This window comes from Castor canadensis, chromosome 5 (genome assembly GCF_047511655.1).
Source record: "Castor canadensis chromosome 5, mCasCan1.hap1v2, whole genome shotgun sequence".
In the NCBI taxonomy this organism is placed as follows: Eukaryota; Metazoa; Chordata; class Mammalia; order Rodentia; family Castoridae; genus Castor; species Castor canadensis.
In genome coordinates, this window is record NC_133390.1 from 114257998 (window position 1) to 114280438 (window position 22441).

At 35.5% G+C, this 22441-nt stretch overlaps 1 pseudogene; it reads right to left on the bottom strand.

Moving 5' to 3' along the window:
• Nucleotides 1-433: 433 nt before the first annotated feature.
• Nucleotides 434-22441, bottom strand: part of LOC109679511 (elongation factor 1-alpha 1 pseudogene) — a 71969-nt pseudogene continuing 49961 nt past the window's right edge.

The following is a 22441-nucleotide window of genomic DNA, read 5'->3' on the forward strand; positions in this document are numbered from 1 at the left end:
ATTCATGTGAGAGAGAATTATTATTTCCTTTGGGAAATAACAAAACATAGACAACAGGACATATTCCCACAGGACTAGGCAGTCCAAAAGCAAAAATAAAACATAAAGAGATTAATTATTCAGTCAGCGTTATAATTCCAGAAGAATGAATAAGTAAGGCATGACAGTGTGATGTAAGCTGTAATCACAAATCTTGAAATATGTGTAAAAAGTAGAACTCAGTATATCAGCTTTAATGAGTAAGATAACAGTAATAGAAATAATTATATATCATCTCTTCTGTGTCAAGCATTGTTCTAAAGTACTTTTCATATTTGAACTCATTTAATTCTTAAAAACAACCACACAAGAAAGGTACTTTAATTATCCTCAACTTAAAGCTGAGGAAAATGAACCACTTTATTTTTTTTTTAAATTTTTTTCTCACTAAACTTTGTTTTAATGAGTCTCAAAATTCTGTGACAGATTTTTGTCAAGTTGTTGCCATTAAAAAGTACTGATTTTTAAAAACTAATAACTTAAAACAGCCACACACACAAAAAAACAGTCCACAAAACATTTTCCTTTCCTTCTGAAGGTTTTACGATGCATTGTTATCATTAACCAGTCTTTTACTATTAAACTTAAATGGCCAATTGAGACAAGCAGTTCTGAGACTATTCTTCCACCACTGATTAAGACTGAGGTGGCAGGTGTTAGAGATAATATTCATTTAGCCTTCTGAGCTTTCTGGGCAGCCTTGGTGACCTTGCCAGCTCCAGCAGCCTTCTTGTCCGTGGCTTTGATGACACCCACAGCAACTGTCTGTCTCATATCACTAGCAGCAAAATGACCCAGAGAGGATAGTCAGAGAAGCTTTCAACACACATGGGCTAAGCTGATTTCAAGAATTTAGGGCCATCTTCCAGCTTCTTACCAGAACGTTGATCAATCTTTTCTTTCAGCTCAGCAAACTTGCAAGCAATGTGAGCTGTAAGGCAACCAAGTGAAGGGGCATTGCCAGCACTGGTCTGTCCTGGGTGGTTCAGAGTAATCACCTGAGCAGTGAAGCCAGCTGCTGCCACTGTCAGATCATTCTTGCTGTCACCAGTAGCATTGCCATGACAAACATCTCTGATAGTCGTGTTCTTGACATTGAAGCCCATGTTGTCTCCAGGAAGAGCTTCACTCAAAGTTTCACAGTGAATTTCAACAGACTTTACTTCAGTTGTGACATTGACTGGAACAAACCTGACTACCAGGCCAGGTTTGAGAACACCATTCTCCACTCGGCACACAGACACAGTACCAATACCACCAATTTTGTAGACATCCTAGGAAGAGGAACACACAGAGGCTTGTCAGTTGGGTGAGTTGGTGGTAGGATACAATCCAGAGCTTCAAGTAGTGTGGTTCCACTGGAACTGCCACCTTTATGGGTGAACTGCCATCCCTTGAATCAAGGCATATTAGCACTTGGCTCCAGCATGTTGTCACCATTCCAACCAGAAGTTGGCACAAATGCTACTGTGTCAGGGTTGTAGCCAGTTTTCTTAATGTAGGTGCTGACTTCCTTAACAATTTCCTCGTATCTCTTCTGGCTGTAGGGTAGTTCTATGGAATCCATTTTGTTAACACCAACAATCAGTTGTTTCATACCCAGAGTGTAAGCCAGAAGGGCATGCTCACAGGTCTGCCCGTTCTTGGAGATGCTAAGAGCCACTTTAAATTCAAGTCATTTACCCAGAACAGTGGAGTCAGGGCTCAAATTCAGTAGGATAGAGCTCTAGATTTCACACTCTTAACCACTGCTTTTTACTGACTTTGACCTGCATATTGTAGATGTGATTAAAATAATAAGAGTAACTTAGTTATTTTAGGTGATTTCTGGTACATAAAATATCACTCTACATTCATTACTTTATTGTGGACTTACAACTACTCTGTCACACACAACTATGTCATTCCTATATTACAGGCAAAAATTTTTTAAGATTTGAAAAATTTAGATAATAAATCAAGAAAAGATTCCATATGTGAAGGAAAAATAAGGAATGCATATAGGATTAGTAAATTAATGGAGTTTATGATTCTAATCGCCAATGGCCGTTACTTGGACAGAGCACATACATAACTCCCAATCACTACTGGCAAGTTTTGGAGCCAGTCCATTATAAACACACAACTAGAAAATGCATTACTACAGGTGCACTCACACAGATGCAAGAGGGTAGTTCTGTGAACAGAACCAGTCTGAGAAAAATCTAAGTAAGTTCCCCACACTCACACACTTAATACATATTATGGGCTTTTAGAACTAAATCTGTGTGATGCGATAGCCCCTGCTATCCTATTATCCCTTAGAAAACTATTTAAGGACGTTTACAACAAGGTGGAAAAAATCACCATGGAAGTCCTAAATTGAAAGGACAACAAAATATAAGCAGTTCTTCCTAAAGTAACTAGAAAGGGGAAAGCGTAACTGTGTGGTGAGTAGCTTCTGCTCCATATGCAGCTACATTTAGTTAAGCCATGTGAAATTATCACTTTTTAGGTTGCAAACAAATGCTGGTTAACACATATAGTTAAACAGTAATAGGAGTGTAATAAAGGATCCAGACTATAGATTAATAATTGCGACATTAAATTCAACTGAGGATTACAAACTTGTGTTAAGATGATAAGTACAAGAGTTTGGACTAAAGACAGAAGTATGGATTTGTGCTACCTTCTGAATCAGTAGTCATTCCTTTCTTTATGAAAAGCTTCCAAAATTTGTCTTCCATGTACCACAAGTACTCTTAACAGCATTAGAATGGAACCATGACCTCCTCTGCCAGCCCGCAGAATAACCCAACCTGTGTTTGTGCTTCTGCTGTAGTTGCTCTAGTTCTAGTTCTTGTGAACCTCAGTTCCTAGCCTCTCTTTCTATTGCTTAAGCTCTCTCATAATCAGGAAAATATATTCCTTTCTGATAAACTAGAATCAGCTTAATTGGAGTTGATTCTTTTTAATTTCATTAAATTCTAGTAAGTCAATTTAGCTGTGGTTAGCACTGATTAACTAGAATTAATTTCTGTTGATTTGAAGGAAGCTTAGAAAATCATTTTAGTAAGAGAGGTTGTGGACTGAGTATAATTGGTGAGGCTGAGGGTTATGTTGAGGATGAAAATCAGTGTAGGAAAGAGCAGGGGGTAGAGGTGGTAACGGGAAATCCATGATATAAGTAGGTTTGAAATCATTTAGGATAGGCTAGACAAAGACTTTATAGGTGGTTATAAATGAACAGTACTCTACTTTTTGTATTAGTTGATGGATTCTTGGGTGCTTACTCGATACTGAATAAATAAATAAATAAATAAATAAGGACTATCTATGGGCCAGTAATGTAATGTATAATGAAATGATAATTATTATCACCCTAATTTTGCATATGTAAACCAAAATATATTTCTAGGAGATATAGAAACTTTGATGATAATTTTAGATTAAGAAATTACTGGAAATAGAAATACAGTTTGCTATTGACCTAACCCCTATAAGGACTTATTTTAGAGAAATAATTTTAGAAACTAAAGGAGAAAAAGTTAAAAGGAGCTCACTTTAAAGTCTGTCTGATAACACTCTAAATTCTAAAATAATTTAGTAGTAGAAACTTGAAAAATAAATATTTAATTAAATAATATTTGTTGAGTTTCCATTCTAGTCTTTTTATTCTTCTAGGGCATGATTCTTTCATTCAGTATTGAAATACATTTTAGCAATTATTTCAATAGGCTCACTATTTTGACAAATACCATGTTCCTCACTTTATTTGATAGTTTTAAACATATTGTTATCCTTACAAAAGAGTACCTTGGTATTTTTTATTTTAAAAAGGTGAGATGCACATAATAATTCTGATTAAAAGAAAGAGTGAAGAGCAGATGGTAAGTACCTGAATAGATTCCAAGTTGTGATAAATGTGAAATGAAAATGACAAAGACATCCAAAGGGCAGATTTCTTCAAGGCTGACACTGTTGAGCACCAATAATAATTCCATTCAAGCTCTTGACTGAAATTACAAGGAAAAATACTTTTTTAAAACTTTAAAAACTTTCATGGTCTACCAAATTTAAAGGTATAAATTCACAGTCAGAATAACTAGACCATAAATAATATGAATGATCTATAAGAGAAAACAAATAATATATAAGGATTTCAAATTGTAATGTGATTTTATACATGTTTGTGCATACTTCTGTGTGACTACATGTAGACCAGTCTTATAGACCCTACACATCAAAGACTAAACACATTAACTTTAAAGTTGAAGGTGTTTGGGTGTTCTTTCAGTCTTATTCTCTCATTTCCTTATTTTAAGATAATCATATACATGAAAAATTCGTCTTTGTAGACTCTAGTTTTGCTATTATTTTAAAAGAAGAAAACACTGAAGTCCAGAAGAGTTCAGGCAGCTTGCTATGTCATACAAATAGTGGTCAATCTCAAAGTGGAACTGAGGTCTTCTAACTAATCAATGCTTTTCTGACAAATATTTATGAAATAGTCACTGTATGTAATGGGTATAGGTATAGTCAAGAAAGGTCAGTAAGCAAAAACAAAAATAACAAAGCCCACTGATTTAAATATTATTAAAATGTTGAAGTTGAGGGAAATGATGAGTGGTTTACTGAGAATGAAGATAGTTATGAGGATTTTCAGGGAAGAGTCTCTGGGATTTGACTCATAAAGAAGGATCATCTATAATTATGGTTTAAATGAGGAAAATGCAAAGACAAAACCATGGTTCTCGTTCAACTATGATATTAACTCTAAAATAATATCTCAGAATGACTTTTTAAACATATTTGATCTTGATAGCAGGTTCTTGCTATAGCACATTGTGTATGCTGGACTTAGCTTCTCATGAAATTGCCCCAAAGGAGAGATATCACAGATACAATTAACATGTATATAGACTTCTATAGTTTTGTAGAATGCATTCAAGCACATTTTATTGGGTATTTACAATAGTCCTAGATGGCAGGCAAGGTAGTTATTTGGAGAAATTCATGGTAGAATAAAAGAAGCACCAGTTTTGAAATTATGGTTCAAACCCTGGTCCTCCCACTTGTCACCATTAATCCTTAAGCATGTATCTTAAACTCTCTGAAGCTATACTTTCTTATTGGTCAAATGAAGATAAGTGCAACTTTTTATAGTTTGTTATAAAAATAAAAATGACATTCTTCAGAACATGGTAGTTGATTTATTTCATGTTCTTAAAAAGAAAAAAATAATGGTTCTCAATAAAGGCAATTTTTGTTAATTTTGTTGGGGTCTCCAAAATTTCAGTAGTATATTAAAGCCATAGCAGAAGTGTGATAGAAACTTAAATCTTTCCTTAAGTTCAATCCCCACTACCACCAAAAGAAAAGAAACTTCAAATTTTGACATTTAGAATCTTTATCATTCTATTCTTCTCCTTACCATTTCTAAAACACATATGAGCAGAAGAATTTTTCTATTATTGAAACATGGTAAAAGTATAATCTCAATTATTTCTAAATACCTCTTACTTGTGGTTTGGCTTTTTGTTGCGATTGATGGTGATAGCATTGGTAGTAGTTTCCTGGTTATTTACCATAGGAGATTAGGAGATTATTTTTTGTTCTGTTTTCTTTACTTTGCTTTTGGAGTCACATGAAGGACATTTGGCCATACAAGAATAATGGGGAAAATGTGACATAATGAAATAGTGGCTTTGATTTTGGGATTTTGTGCTTAATCCTGGTTGAGAGCATGTATTTCTTATAAGGTGAGGGAAGGCTAACATTTAATAAGTAGAACACATATACCATGTTTATTTAAACATGTTTACTTAAGTAAACTAGAATTCACATGCATGACAGTATTTTCTCTCCATATTTTTATGTGACATTTTCAAAATAATTCAACCCATTTCCCATTGCACTACTATCTAAGGCAAGAAAATTGTTTTATTCTTATAATTTAGTCAGAACTTTGAATATCTTCAACTCAGAAATATTCCAATTATTCCTTGAAATCTTCCTTCAACTTAACTCAGTTTATGCAAGACATGTTCTGTAGACACAAAACAGAGTTTTCAAAGAAGCAACCACAGAAAACTGCATATTATGCAGCACTTACCAGACAGAGAGGTTTACATTCTCCATGTGACAATTACACCAGAAACTATTTTCTGTCCTTGATCTCACATCAAAAGATCAATGTCAAGCCTTTGGGGTCCTTAGCAGATGTAGAAGAGAATAAGATGAAGGTCTAATTTTATGCAGTCCATGCAAAGACGCTCCATAATCTTTATGATCCATTCCTAATGTAGTGTTGTTGTGTTCATGCCATGATAAAGAAACTGAGGAAAGATAAGTATTATTTACCAAAAGGCCTCACAGAAAGACAAACCCTGACAAAATCAGGATTTGATCCCCAGTCTCTACCGAGAGGATCTTGCTACTTTATAGTGTCTCTCCAACTTGCAGCACCTTAAGGATTTCATAGTAATGTTGCATACATTGGCTCGTATCCAACCTAGACTGAGTTCATTTAATTAGTTATGATCGAACAGGTGGCCAAATGCTAAATAGAGTCAATTCAGTCAAGCCTGTATTCACCATGTGCGGTTTATGCTATAATTATTCTTCAAATCTCAAATTTCAGAACACAAACTCATTTGTTAGGGGACAAAGGAGATTGGAAAGGATTTATAAGCACTGATTAATTTTTCATGTATATGGCTGTGAAAGGCAAACTGCTTTCTTCTTTCCTTATTGTGCTAGTTAATGCTTATCATTTCATACATGTCAGACACTAATTGATGAAACTTTGAAGGAGGATGGGAAAATGGCATTGCACTTGGAAATACCTTTGAGAACTGAAAATTAAAATGAACATAAAATAATAGGGGGTGGAGTGAAGCTCACACCCTTTTCATTGCAAATCAAGAGCTCATAAAAGATACTAATTCAGATCTCCCACCTACTTGGCAATTTCAAAAGAAAGCCCAACATATTAATAGGATCCTTAGTTATTCCTAACAGACCTGATGGTAGTTAGCCTTTGCTTATTTGTTTTCATTCAGTAATCTTGTGTTTGCATTACTTTCCGCATAACAAATCCACCATTCAAAACACTGATGATGTGTATTTTTTAATAAAGCTAATTAGGCAGCAGGTAGATTGGAAAGGTTCACTGCAGAACACATTAGCAGTTAGGCAATTTCTCCAGGGAGGAGTGGGAGGAGACCTGGGTCTTTTAAAATTATAGATAGATATTTATTGCCACCATGTCTTCTTCATTTACTATGTTAACTAATTCAAGTGCACTGAGAGAAAGGTAGGGCCCTCTTAAGAATGAATACTGATTCCATGGCAATGATCCCAGAATCAGAGGTCCATGGCCAGGTGCACACTCCTGCCACCTGCTTGACAAATACATGTCATCACATGTAATGGGTAATTGCCTAAAGTGTGAAGAATTCAAAGTAAAACCCCATACCACAGAACACACAATTCAAGTCACTTATAATTCCCACCTCTTTGTATTCCATAAAAGGAGCACATGGACTTCATTGGAGAAGGAACCACATTTCTGACTACTGAAGACTTGTTCATTTATCAAGTCTCCAGGATTTGCTGAAGTCTTCAATGCCACAGGGCTTGTTAACTAGCCCATTGTTTCATTTCCCTTCTTAAGGTCACTGAAATGTTGCTGCAAAATAATGGGTGTTTCAGTCATCACCAATAACTAATGTGTCTTTAATGTGCCTTTCCAGCAGAACATGCTGTAGCCATTAGGGAGGCTAAAGCTCTTGTTAGTGCCTTCCATCAGGAACTAAAGACGCTAGGATGTCAGAGGTTTATAAAGCTGAAGAAAGCATTCTTGCAATAGTGCATTTTATATTTGTATATATATATATATACATTTATATACATAAGACTTAGAGTTGCTCTTTAATACAGAACAATTAGCTGAGTAGGCCAGGCCTTTGTAGTATTGTATTTGAATACAATAATAATCTCTGACCTTATTCAGAGGGAGGGAGAGGTAAATAAAAATATTGCATAATGCTAAGTGCAATGGAAATAAGAAAAATAAGGACAAATACAGAAATTGGGAGTGTTTGGGTGTGTAAGCTGCAACTTTAGGTGATGAAGTCATGAGGGTTGGCCTCTTGGAAAAAATAGCATGATCAAGAGTTAAAGGAAGTAAGGAAGGAGTCATGTGCAGTCAACATACTTTCCAACAGAGAGAATGGCGAGTTCTCTAAAGCAGAAATATGACAACAGAGTTGAAAAACAGCAAAGTGGTTAATGTGGCTTCAGCAGACTGAGCAAACCTGAGTGTAGGAAGAGGTGATGATGAAGAGTCAATTTGAGGTGGAGGGTGGAGGAGGGTGGTAAGGACTCATCTTTTTTTTTTTTTTTTTTTTTAATTCTTAGTAAAATGAGGAGCCACCGGGTGATTTGGGGCAAAGGAGAAACATGTTCTGGCATAGTTTTGAAAGCATCTTTCTGGCTGCCATGTTGAAAATAGACTGTTAAGAGGCAGGATAGAGCAGAGTGACCAGATGAAGGTTATCATGCTAATCCAGGTAAGAAATGAAGGTGGCTTCCTCCAAAGAAGATGTAAAAGGTACAGGCTCCATGACACCCTGTTCAATCTCTTTTGAGCCTTAGGCTACTTATTCTCCCTACAGAACAGGACTTATTTTATGGTGTTATCATTTCTCTTTTTGTATTTCTCTCTCAGTGGACTATGAGCACCTGAAAGGCCGAGGCTATACTTACTCATTTTGTATTCTCAGAGCTTACATTCAGCTAAAGCATATGAGGAAGCTCTACAAATGTTTCTTGAGTAAACGAGTTAAAATTAATCTTAATGAAGAATGTTTATATTTTCATTTCAGAATAATTTTAACATGTACTTAAGATGTAAAAAAAGATGACATGATTGAAAGAATAATAAACTAACCAAAATTGTTAAGCTGGGAGATGCAAAAAATACCAGTATTTGTGTATTTTTTCCACTGTGAAAAAATATGTATGAATTCATACTTAACTGTGATCTGTGGCTCTTTAGTAGTATTGCTTTATTTGTACCAGTGTATAAGAAATTTTAAATTCTTTAAATTTAGGTATTCAAGAAAAATTCCAAATTCCTCAAAATCCTAATTGATAAGAAAGATTCAATGTTTTCAGAAGTAATTACTTAGGGGTCATTCTCGTTCTCTCTCTTTAGAGATAGCACACTTTCAGTCTATTGGAAGTGTATTCCTTTCTTAATAAACTTTACCGTCACACGCTATAACAAAAAGTAATTACTTGGGAGAAAAACAGTTCTTGAAAAAAAAGATGCTGGTAAGATAGAGTGGAATTATTACATTAAGTGTTCATTAGTTTCTCCAAGCTAGGAAAAGCTAGTTTAACCTGAGATTTCTAGACCTGGTTTGAAAACTGTCTTATGGGTCATACACAGTAATACAATAACAAAAACTTCCATCAAAAATGAGTAAGAAGGGCTACAGAGCTCTTGCTTAGTGGAAGCCCTAACTTCAAACTTCACTACTGCCAAAAAAAAAAAAGACTAAGACTACTCCTGTCTTTTGTAAAAATATTAAAAAGAACACCAATTTCCCTATTAGAATAATTTATTTTTGATTATAAAATTTATATTTACTTTGTATATCTGAAAATAATCACATAATTAGTTGCCAACAAAATGTATTTTAGTACATTTTAAAATTTTTTCAGTGTAAAAATGTGCATTTGTTTTACTGGGCAAAATTGAAATCACACTGCTAATGTTACAGCACTTATTTTATCTGACCACTTTCCCATGTCATTAAATAAGTACATTATATATATGAAAATATATAATGAAACCCACTAAAAACTGTTAAAAAGTAGAGGAAGGAGAGATAAGAAAGATTAATACACATGGACTGAATTTGATCAAAGTCCATTATACTCATGTATTAAATATCACAATGAAACCCCTTTATACAATTAATTTATGATAATAATAAAAGAAAAAAGTTTTAATGCATTTGTATTATAATTTTTCTATTATTTCCAGGTGATCACTTATATTCTGAATACCTAAAACGTGCATTAGAAATGGACTCGTGGAGTTCTTGCTCTTGTAAAGCGTATATTCAATAAGTAGTACCAACAAAGAATGATGAGTCCTCCCAGATGCTATGGAAACAGCAGGAACACCTGGCCCAGTATAGGAAAATGGGCTACATTTAGGCTGAGACCTGCAGTTATAAGTAGGAGAGTAAAATGTGTGTTGAGGGACTTACAGATTATATCTTTGGCAATGAAAATTCATGTGCAAAGGTCAAAAGAAACCATATCCCACCCAAGGTATTGAAAGAAGTTTGTTGTGGTAAGAGAGGCTACAGGGATTAGGAAAGGAAACTAAATGCTTTTTCTAAAAAAAGGAAAAGAAAGAAAGAAATAAGGAAGGAAGGAAGGAGAGAGGGAGGGATGGAGGGGAGAAGGGGGAAGGGAGATGGGGGAGGGGGGAGAGGGAGGGAAAAGAAGGGAAAGGAAAGAAGGAAGGAAGGAAGGAAGGAAGAAAGAAAGAGAGAAAAAGAAAGAAAGAAGGAAGATTGGCTTTGTAAGAGAAATTTGGACTTTAAGATGAGGTGAGGAGAGACATCAGATACACATTTTAGAATAACACTCTCCACTGGTTGGGAGGCTGCATTGTCTAAAGGCAAGGAATCTGGTCCATTTGAACTGGTTGTTTGGCTGGCTGGATAACGATAGAAGAGGATAGGGAGAAACTTCCAGTTTGGGGAACACTAAGTGAACCAATACTGAAGCATCACTCCTAGGAGAAACAGAGTTAAGTTTATTGTGATTCTCTGGTCACATTTTCATCAACCAGTTAAATTGACAACTATTTCATGTGAATTTCTGTTTGAAGATATGTTGTCTACTGTATAATATTGGCTCATTGACATTGAACTCAGGCCAACAATTCATGCCTCAACATAGCTGATCTAACACATATTTTCTAAGTAAGGCAGACTGAAGCTTTCTTGTGCTTAGAAATTCTAGATAGCATTTCAGCACTACCAATGGGGACCATCTTTTTTTTTTTTTTTTTTCATTTTTCTTTTATTATTCATATGTGCATACAAGGCTTGGTTTATTTCTCCCCCCTGCCCCCACCCCCTCCCTTACCACCCACTCCACCCCCTCCCGCTCCCCCCCTCAATACCCAGCAGAAACTATTTTGCCCTTATCTCTAATTTTGTTGTAGAGAGAGTATAAGCAATAATAGGAAGGAACAAGGGGTTTTGCTGGTTGAGATAAAGATAGCTATACAGGGCATTGACTCACATTGATTTCCTGTGCATGGGTGTTACCTTCTAGGTTAATTCTTTTTGATCTAACCTTTTCTCTAGTTCCTGGTCCCCTTTTCCTATTGGCCTCAGTTGCTTTAAGGTATCTGCTTTAGTTTCTCTGCATTAAGGGCAACAAATGCTAGCTAGTTTTTTAGGTGTCTTACCTATCCTCACCCCTCCCTTGTGTGCTCTCGCGTTTATCATGTGCTCATAGTCCAATCCCCTTGTTGTGTCTGCCCTTGATCTAATGTCCACATATGAGGGAGAACATACGATTTTTGGTCTTTTGAGCCAGGCTAACCTCACTCAGAATGATGTTCTCCAATTCCATCCATTTACCAGCGAATGATAACATTTCGTTCTTCTTCATGGCTGCATAAAATTCCATTGTGTATAGATACCACATTTTCTTAATCCATTCGTCAGTGGTGGGGCATCTTGGCTGTTTCCATAACTTGGCTATTGTGAATAGTGCCGCAATAAACATGGATGTGCAGGTGCCTCTGGAGTAACAGTCTTTTGGGTATATCCCCAAGAGTGGTATTGCTGGATCAAATGGTAGATCGATGTCCAGCTTTTTAAGTAGCCTCCAAATTTTTTTCCAGAGTGGTTGTACTAGTCTACATTCCCACCAACAGTGTAAGAGGGTTCCTTTTTCCCCGCATCCTCGCCAACACCTGTTGTTGGTGGTGTTGCTGATGATGGCTATTCTAACAGGGGTGAGGTGGAATCTTAGTGTGGTTTTAATTTGCACAAACAATGCACCAACAAATAACAAAAGCACGAAAGCAACATGGCACTAAACACACCATGAAAACAACACTTATTTTACAGTGTGGGAGCTGAAACAAGAAGGTGAGACATTGCTTAGGTGGACAAGTGTATGTCAGGCAGGTCATTTTTTTTCTGTAGTGCATGAGATTGAGTCTACAGTACAAATACATTCTTTCAAATGCTCTTTTTCATTAATAGCATGTCTTAAAAATATCTTAGGCAGTAAATGCATGATGTCACAATGTGAATCTATTATTTAAAATGGATTTTTCATACATGTGTTCCCACTACATACTTGTTTATTAATATTATAAGCAATGTGACATCTCTTGGGAATCACAGTCTAATTATTACATAAAAAGAAAGTATGGTCTTATCACCTGCCCCTCAAGAGCAGCCTTTCCTTTTACTCCCTGGAATCTTATCTTTACATCTCTATGGCGATATTAACAATAAAGTGAAAAGTGAATCAATTGCATGTTCAGTGTTAAAACTTCAGTCTTCTACTTGTAGTCAATATTTTGCTTTATTCTGTGTTTCTGTTAGGAAAGTCGTAATGTTGTTTGGAAAATTTGGTAGAATTTCGAATGCGTCAGTAATGTATTTGTAGTAACAGCTGCATGTCCATTGTGGAGCGTCAGTTGCCTTCAAGTGCAAAAATAATTAATAGATTATTCTCAAAACTTTCCATCAGAAGCCAACAATTTCACTTTTGAAGATAAGCCCTACCTTTAATTTCTTAACACTGATAAGTATACAATTCTGTTGTTTCATCATTCTTTATTAAATAGATCTTGCCCAGCTTTCTTCCAGAGCTGCGTCTTCCACAAAGTGTTCTGACTACCCAGAGTGTGGGTACCTTCTGCTATCCTGTTCTCGCTTCTCTACGGATGACACTGCTTACAACTTACTTTCTAATTGTCTCCTTCAGGTTACTCTCACATCCTCAGATAGTTCTACAACCCAGCAGTAGACATCATATCTCACACCTCTCTTATCCACCACATCAGAATCGCTTAACTCTTACTATTGATATTTTGTCTGGATAATTCTTTGTGGGGCAGGGACTGGTCTGTACATGGTAGAACATTTAACAACAGAATCTCTGGCCAACACCTAACTGGTGCCAGTAGCAAACTTCCCTGCCACCCCCATCCCAAATTGTGACAACTCAAATTATCTTTAGATGTGCCAAATGTCCCTTTGGTGGACAGAAGTGGTGGCCTATCCCTATAACTCCAGGTATTTGGAAGGCGTAAGTAGGAAGACCTCAGACTGAGACTGATCACAAATGTGAGGCTCTGAATTCAAATCTCAATACAACCAAAAAAAAAAAAAACCCAGAAGTGTCCCTGGAAGACAAAAATTTATTCTTGGTTGAGATTCACTACTTTATATTATAGTTTATAACCTGGAGGACAAGTGAACATTTTTAAGGCACGCCAGTCAAATTTGGACAGTCAATAATCAGTTGATATATTAAATGGATATGAATATCTAGATCTGAATACTGCATACTGAAGTCTGCTTGCCCTTCACTGTCCATGCTCATAAAGGAACAAAATGTTCTAGCTGCTGAAATAGAGCAATCAATATGAAATTAACTCAAGTAACTCCTGAGATGACTACGTTTAATGCTTTTATAACAAGAATTTCCAAACCACTCTATCTTAATTACTGTAAAATGAAATAAATGTTAACATTAGCCTTTGTGAACTATGACTCTTCTTGTGTGTGTTGGTATTCTAGAAACGTCTTTGCTTGTTTTAATCCTTGACACTCAAAAATGTGTCCCCAGGACCAGCAGTGTGGACATAACTGAGAACTGGTGAGAAATGCAAAACCTCAAATTCTACTCAGAGCACAAAATCAGTCTTCATTTCAGCAGGATACCCAATGATCTATATCCACAGTGAGGAAGACTGGGCTCAAAGACTCTTCTCTCCTGCTCCTCAGTATAAATTTAATATAACGAAATTAGGTTCTTCTGTCCAGGTAGGATTTTTTTTCATATTTTTGTGCTAATAGTTTTTAACTTTTTGTCTATTTATCTGAAAATAACAAAATGATACACAATCAATAGAGTGTTTTGTTGTAAGTGTGAACACCAGCTGAGTCCTGTAACACATGTTATTTGCTAATTAACAAAAATTGCTAACTTTAGCTGGTGAGTGCATCATTATTTAAATTAATGTGGACATATGTACCTAAACATATTTAGGATTCTTGACATTTGCTCTTTGGCCTTTATTAGTTTTGTAGTCTTATCAAGTTCTGCTTTCAAATAATTTTGTGCTAACTTTACAATAACTTTGCATAATTGTGATATATTATTTAAGGCCCTGGAAAAGTAGGTAAGCCAGTGGTTTCTATCACTAAACCATTCTTGCTTTATGCTTATTAGTTTTGGATCCAACAAATAAAATTTAAAATAGAAACTCACTTTTAAATAAAAATGACTTTCACTTGCATAATCTCTTGCTATTCCTCCCTCCAACCTTTTTATTTTCAGTTTAACAATGGTGGTGGTGGTAAACATGATGTCAAAAATTAAAGAGAAGAGAAATAGCAAGAGTAGATTTTTCCAATTTGTATCATGTTCAGGACCCATATTTTAAAATACACAGTGACTTTCCATGGGACAGAAAAATCAGTGACAGTTAATTTGAGTCCAATCATTCCTTATGACAGAAATTCATCACTAAAATAAATGTCCACAAACTCACATTAACTGAGGAACAGATGAAATAGAGGTGGTGTGTAAATTTGAAAGGTGATTTTTTGGGGCTCCTTTCCAGTCTCATTTTTAAGCAAAATTTTTATTAGGTTATATTTGTTATACAGGCAGATATTCATACTGACAATTCCAATTAGGCTTGTATTGTACACTACTTACATTGCTGCCATCATCTCTCCCATTCTCCAGTCTCATTTTTGAAAACTTAAGCATCCTAACTATGAAGCACGAGACAGCCAAAACCCTATAGAGCTGGGAAACCTAACAACTCTGTGTCTGTCTAGTCTAAGCTACAAATTTAAAAATAAATCAAAACATAGGAAGTGGATGGAGTGGAATGACAGATGGTTCCCAGAGACAGAAATGCAATTGCTGCATAGCTCATCTGTCCTTTAATCAGCCAAAAGCAAAAAACTAACTGCTCCTTCAGTTACCTAAGTTTCACTCCTTCTACAAGTACTGGAAAAGCTATTTTACCGTTTTGGAGAAGAGAGAGGGACAAACAGGAGAAATCAAAGATCATAGAGAAAACGTAGTTCTTTATTTTCTTCCCAAAGAATATATGTATGCAAAGTAGAAGCACACTGGTAGAATCGTGTGAAAGAAATACAAATGGGTTCAGAGCTGTGATGACACAAACATTTATATTTCCTTTGAGTGATGGATGCAGTAAACATTGCCTCCCACACAGGGCAGCTAGAGTTTTCCCCTGCATATTTACGCAGGCTCAGTAACCCATCGTTACTTCATCTCACGATCGCATCTGACATTTAACAGCCTTGCTTCTTTTGTCATCTCTTTATTCCCTCCTGTCTGGCTGCCTTTATTTTACAGTTCCCAAATTCCTTCAAGCTGAATTCCTCTTGCACATTGTTAATCCTGTCTCTGTCACACAGCTGTGAGCCCATGCATATTTTAAAAGGACATTTAATGAATGAGCCTTGACTGATTTAATAACTAAGGCATATATTAGAAGAAGGTGTGTGCTGCTTAAAGATTTTGTGTATGTTGCCAAGGTGTTTCAGTAAGGTGTTTTTTTCATGAGAGTAGGGAATGCCTAAAAAATACAACAGAAAGAAAAGACATTGATTAGACAGAGGATAGAAAAGAGATAGCCCATAACTTGTCATAATGTAGATGTCCCAATAGAAAACCCTTGGCTATAGAGAATGTATTTATTCGTAATTACTTTTTTCTTTAGATCCTTATTTCTGTTGACTTAGGCTCACCTTTACTAAAAATAATGTGAAGAAAAACCCTACAGAGGTTTTAGGTTTTTGCCCTTCATTTGCAACCCTCAGTAATTTCTTGGACTCTTCTTAATATCTATTCCCTCCCAAAGCAAATATTATATTAACTTCATTTATATAGTAGTTTATATTTTTCTACTAACTCCACTTATTAATGCAGATGTCTGTAAAGACTCAATGAGTTTTGCCAACTCTTGGGAAATTTCCTTTGGCACCTTAAATGGCATGGGTTGAGAGATGCTCACACTCTTCACCCAGTCCAAGATTGTCAGGGAACTTTGGAGCCCTCCATGGCAGATAGAAGGGGCCTCTGTTCCCACAGTCATTCATGGAACACAGTGACCATCTGAGTGGATGTTCGTTTCTCCTTTGAAAATTAAGAGAATGGAAGTAAGTGATCTTTATAGTTCATCCAGTTTTATTATCCTTTGAGTCTAATGTAGATGCCTTTAGATGGACACTTAAATTGAGTAAACATAAGATATAAAAAGAATACACTTAAAATTTATAGTGATGTGAAGTGTCATTGCATTGAGGTTTTGATTTGTACTTCTTGAATGACCAATGCAACTGAAAGATTATGTACTAACTGGCTATTCCAAAAAATCTTGTTCTTTGAGCTTCTTTTTTTCAATTGGGTCATTTGTCTTTTTGCTGTTGAGTTACAGGGATTTCCTGTATATCCTGAACACTGGACTCCTATCAGGTGTATGATTCATAAATGCTCTGTAGTTGTTTTTAAGCTTTGTTGATCATGTCCTATGAATAACAAAAGTTTTTAAAATTCATGAAGTTTAATTTATAGTTTTTTTTGTTTTCATTGCCTATGCTTTTGGTGGCAAAGAATCTATTACCCTTCTGATGTCATGAAGTTTTACCCCTATGTTTTCTTCTACTATTTCTACAGATTTAGCTCTTATATTTAAGTTGTTGATCCGTTGCGAGGTACCATTAATATGAGGTGAAGTAGCAATCTATCTTTATTCTTTTCCCTATGATCATACAGTTGTCCTAGCACCATTTGTTGAAGGAAGTACCCTCCCACCTTCCCTCCCCATCAAATAGACTTGGAGCCTTTGTTCATAATCATTTGGTCATACATATTTGGTTTATTTCTGGACTCTTAGTTCTGTTTCTCAGATCCATATATCTATGCTTATGTCAGTTCCACACTGTTTTGATTGTTTTACTTTTAATTAAGTTTCAAAATAAGGATGCAAGTCTGGGGAGTGGCTCAGTAGTTAGAGCACCTGCCTAGCAAGCTTGAGGCCCTGAGTTCAAAACCCCAGTGCAAAAAAAAAAAACAAATCAAAATAAGGATGCATATGTACTTTAACTTTGTTTTTCTTTTTTAATACCGTTCTTCTGGCTACCAGGAGCTTCTTGCAATTCTGTATGAATTTGAGGACAACTTTTCATTTCCACTAAAAATGCAACTGGAATTTTGAAAGTGGGTGTACTGAATCTGCCCATTATTTGGAAAGCTGTTGCAGTTTTAACAACATTGTCTTCCAGGACATGGACCTGGGCTGTCTTTCCATTTAATGAGATCTTCCTTAATTTTTTCAGCAATATTTTGTAGTTTTTAGTGAGCAAATCTTCTACCTCTGTAATGGTCTGAAGCATTCCCTCCAAATTTTTTATGTTGAGATCTAATCACCAATGTTTTGGTATGAAGAGAAGATTAGGTCATGAGAGTAGAGCCCTCATGCGTAGAATTAGTGTCCTTATAAAAAGAGATGCCAGAAAGCTGCCTTGCTTCTTTCTCTCACCATGTTAGGATGCTGAATATAGCAGAAAGGTGTCATCTATGAACCAGGAAATTGGCTGTGGTATCATATGAAATATATTTTGTCTTCCCTGATTCCTGTCACAGAGCTCCTAAGACCCCTGAGATTTCCAGCACGATAAGAGTATCCTTTGTAATGCATTATGAGCCTCTTCTATAACTTCTGAGTTGATGCTAATGAGTTTACTTAGGGTCCCCACCCTAGTAAACATTCTAGATAGACTCGGGATGGGGCTAACCACTAGAAAGACTGAATAGTTAGAGGACTGGAGGGTTGAGTGTTCAACCCTACCCTCTAATCTCGTTGTAGGGGAAGGGAAATAAGGGAGCTGGAAAGCAAGCTCTGTAAATATTCTTAAATGTGATTTGATGAGTGTCCAGGTTACTGAGCACATGAAAATTTGGAGGGTGACCCTCCCAGAGAAGGCAATGAAGCTCTACCATCCCCTCCCCTACCAAACCTTGCCTTATCCATTTCTTCATCTGGTTATTCCTTTGTAATATCCTTTATAATAAACTGATAAATGCAAGTCAATGTTTCTCTGAGTTCTGTGAGCCATTCTAGTTAATTAATTGAATTCAAAGAAGATGACCATCATAATCCTTTGTAGGAATGTTCAAGAGTCTAGGTGACAACCTACTACTTATTATTGCCATCTGAAATGGGGGAAGTCTTGTGGGGATGAGCACTCAAACTTGCAGGATCTGGCACTATTTCTCCACTGATAGTATTAAAATGAAGAGAATTAGCACACCTAGTCAGTATACTCTGGAGAATTGCTTGATGTGTGGAGATCCCTAACACACACACACATACACACACACACACCTGGTCACAGAAGTTTTCTGAGTTTAGTGTCAGAGCACAAAGGAAAAAAAGAAGCTCTTTTTTACTTTCATATATGTCTTCAACTTACACCAAATCTCAGAAATCCCAGCTCTCAAAACTATGAGTAATTTCTGCCCTTTATAAGAACAGAAATATTCTTACAAATTATAAAAACAGAAATGTGGTATTTTGTTACAGCAGCCCAAATGGACCAAGACAACCTCCTTGGTTAAATTTATTCTCAGATATTTTGTTCCTTTGGATGCTATTATAAATGGAATTGCTTTCCTAAATTCATTTGGCTTCCTGCTATTATGTGGAAATACAATTGAGTTTTGTATGTTCATCTTATGCCTTATACTTTTGCTGAATTTATTTATTATCTGTAATAGTTTCTGTTTGTTTTGTAGGTTTTTTGGAATGTACTTCATTTAAAATGATTCAGTTTATAAACAGATCACTTTACTTCTTCCTTTCCAATAGATAGCTTTTTCTTGCCTAATTGCTCTGACTAGAACTTTCAGGAGAGTGTCCAACAGCAGTGATTTGTTTCTGATTTGTTGATTTGTTCCTTGATTTGATCTTGATTTAAGTGGGAAAGTTTTCAATTTTTGTTATGATCTTAGTTGGGTGTTTCTCAAAAATTTTCTTTTTGTATTGAGGAAGTTCCTTTCTATTCCTATTTTTTTTAGTGTTTGTATCATAAAAGGATGTTAGATATTGTCTCATATAATGCTTTCTCTGTATCAATGAAACAGTCATTTTTTTTTGTTAAACTGGTTTGATACTGCCAATTTTAAGCTCCTTTATATTTCTCTTGCTTTCATCCTGTTCTTCTCTTTTCATAGAAATTGGTTCAGCAAGTGACAAATGTATTGCAATGGATACCAACTGACAATTGATTTGGCAAAGAAAGTCCTAAGAAATGACCTTGTTAAATTACTTTACTTTTTATTGTTTTTACTGCCACAATTATGTGAATCTTATCAAGCTATGGAGGTTGTGGCTTGAAACAATGGTTTGTTCTAGTATGTAGGACCAATGCTAACATGAACAAAGCTGAGAAATGAATCTTTTAATTTTGGTATCATTTATTCCGCTTGTCCCCAAGGTGTATGAGTTCAAGAGACAACCTTGTTTTAGGTGAATTTTTCCTTAGAGATCACATTGGCTTCTGGAAAAATTTGTCCAAAGTCATAGGCCCTTTTCCACAGTAATTCATCCTTCTGGGATGAGAAAATGGAATGTTTAATGCAACATAAAATTGTATTAGTGGTATATGAAGATTAAAGCTAGAAAAATTTTAGCTTCCCTTCTGTGCTACCATTTGAAAGTTCTAGCACATTCTTCCATCTCTTATGTATTTTGAGAAAACATTTAGAAGTTGTGAAATGCAAGGGTAGAAATTCAGAAGATGATGAACGGACCCAGTCTGCCTATTCAGTGCTTCCAGGACCTCCACAGTCCTGTTCTTTCTCATTTACATTCTTATAAAGGAAGAGAAATAATTCCCAACATAATACATTGGTGTGGCAGAAAAGTGTCAGATAACAATGTTGTCATTCTCTTAAATTTTCTTTCTTCTAATCTTTTTACATTTCTCATAAGCGTTAAAATTACTGTGTTCTCAATGTTCTGTTTTCTTTGAATGAAAACAAATTATAACATGAAGGACAGAATGGGTAAGATTTTTCCAAGTACCATTGAAAAGTACAGGAAATTTGGAAATGATGATCACTTGAGCATAGAGTGAAGAGGAACAAGATCTGAAACAGAAAAGATGGAAATGACCTGCATACACAGTCACATGGTTGAATTGGATAAATTCTCAGGGATATTTTAGAGAGGAAATGAAAGCACTGTCAACTCCTTTCTACTTTACAAAAATACCTTTATAATTATGTGTCCATCACTTTAGTAGTTCTGACTAGTAGATTTATAAGATTCTTGTGAGCAAGAAAGAGAAATGTGATGATTAAAAGAGAAGCCATTTAGTCTGCTTGTATCAAAGTCCATTACCAGCACTACCAGAACCCGAGGAATAGAATAAGAACATCAGAGTGCTTTCTGCCAGTTGCCAGAAGCATATCCTGAGGAGTTTTTCCCACAGAGAGTTAAGGGCAATTATACTTATTGTTCACCACCTTCCAAAAAATCCTAAGTAATTTCCCATAACAGACTTAAAGCTTATTTTCCCTCCCTAGTTATTGAATATGATAAATTTGAATACTTTCAGAACAAGAGTGTATAAGAAGCTCTAATAGTTAAAACTAGATTTTTAGCAAAGTTTTTACATTTTCTCTAAATGCCCAATAGCATTAAATATTCATCAAGCTGAAACCAAGAAATGTCTGAAAATACAATGCCCTGTATGCTTTCTTCAAGGCTCCCAGGACACTTTCCTTGCTAACAAGCTATTTGCTGTATGGATGTTAGTGGGATTCAAAGTGCCTGATATTCAGTGGCCACGGTAGCCAGCAGCATAATAAAGGTTGGCCACTCAGTCTTGCATTTTGCTTTGTATAAAGTCATAAAAAGAGACTGGTAGCACTGGGTCCTTGCCCCAACCTATGCTATTGCCCACCACTCACTTCCAGCTGGATCAGAAAAAGTAGCAAAGCTCAGATGTGGGACCATTGGAACAAGCATCAGCTAAAAATCATCAATAAATAAAGTAGAGGCCATATGTAGCAGGATCCATAGAACTGGCTCTAAGTATGACAACATTCATAAAATTTAATAGGATACATGCTCCATTGAGATTTTTTATTACTATCATCCATAAAACTACACTATAAAATGCCTATTTTCATATTCATTTAATTTCATTTTTAAAAATATCTATGTGTGCAAATACAGATAGTCTCTAATAAATGGTTCAAGTTCTAAAAATTAATAAACAATATTATGAATCAAAACTGATACTGCAAGCCAGGTCACAAATAAAGTTATTCATCATAGAAATTTAATAATAATTTTCCAACATATGTGCCAAATTTCCCCCATCAATAAGTATTAACAAACTCCTTAACTAATAGTGGACACTGATATCATAACTCTTCAACTTTTTTGAAAGCCATGATTTACTCTCTTCAAGGCTGAGCTATTTTTATGAAGATCCTCTCAGTGATATGCTGATAATTTTTCAGATGATGTGAGGAATGGGTTGTTTGGGCACTACCTACTCTCTCCAGTTACCATTTTTCTTGGAGTAAAACAAAGCTATATAGCTTCCACAGCAGAGTGTGGAGGCTCATGTGTATGAGTCCTTTGGCAAAATTACTTAGGAAATCCAGAGCTCTTTTTCCAAGTGATAGCCTAAAAGAAGGAAGTTAGGATGGGGAATCACCATAAGAAGAGGACTAAGGTAGAAAGAAGAAAAATAGAGGAGATGAACCATTTGGGTTATAATAAACATATACATGGACACATCACAAGGAAACCAATGTAAACAAATAAAAATGTCTATTTTTTACAAAAATATGGAGATGAATTCAACTATGATATATTGTAAGAACTTTTGTAAATGTCACAATGTATTCTCAGCACAATAATGAAAAAAATAAATTAATTAAAATTAAAAAAAAAATCAATCACTGTTTCTCAGTGACCTGTGCCTTTACAACATGCCAATATAACTGGATTTCAAACAGTTATAAAAATTATATAAAACTTGTAAGGCACTGGGAGAGAGTAAAG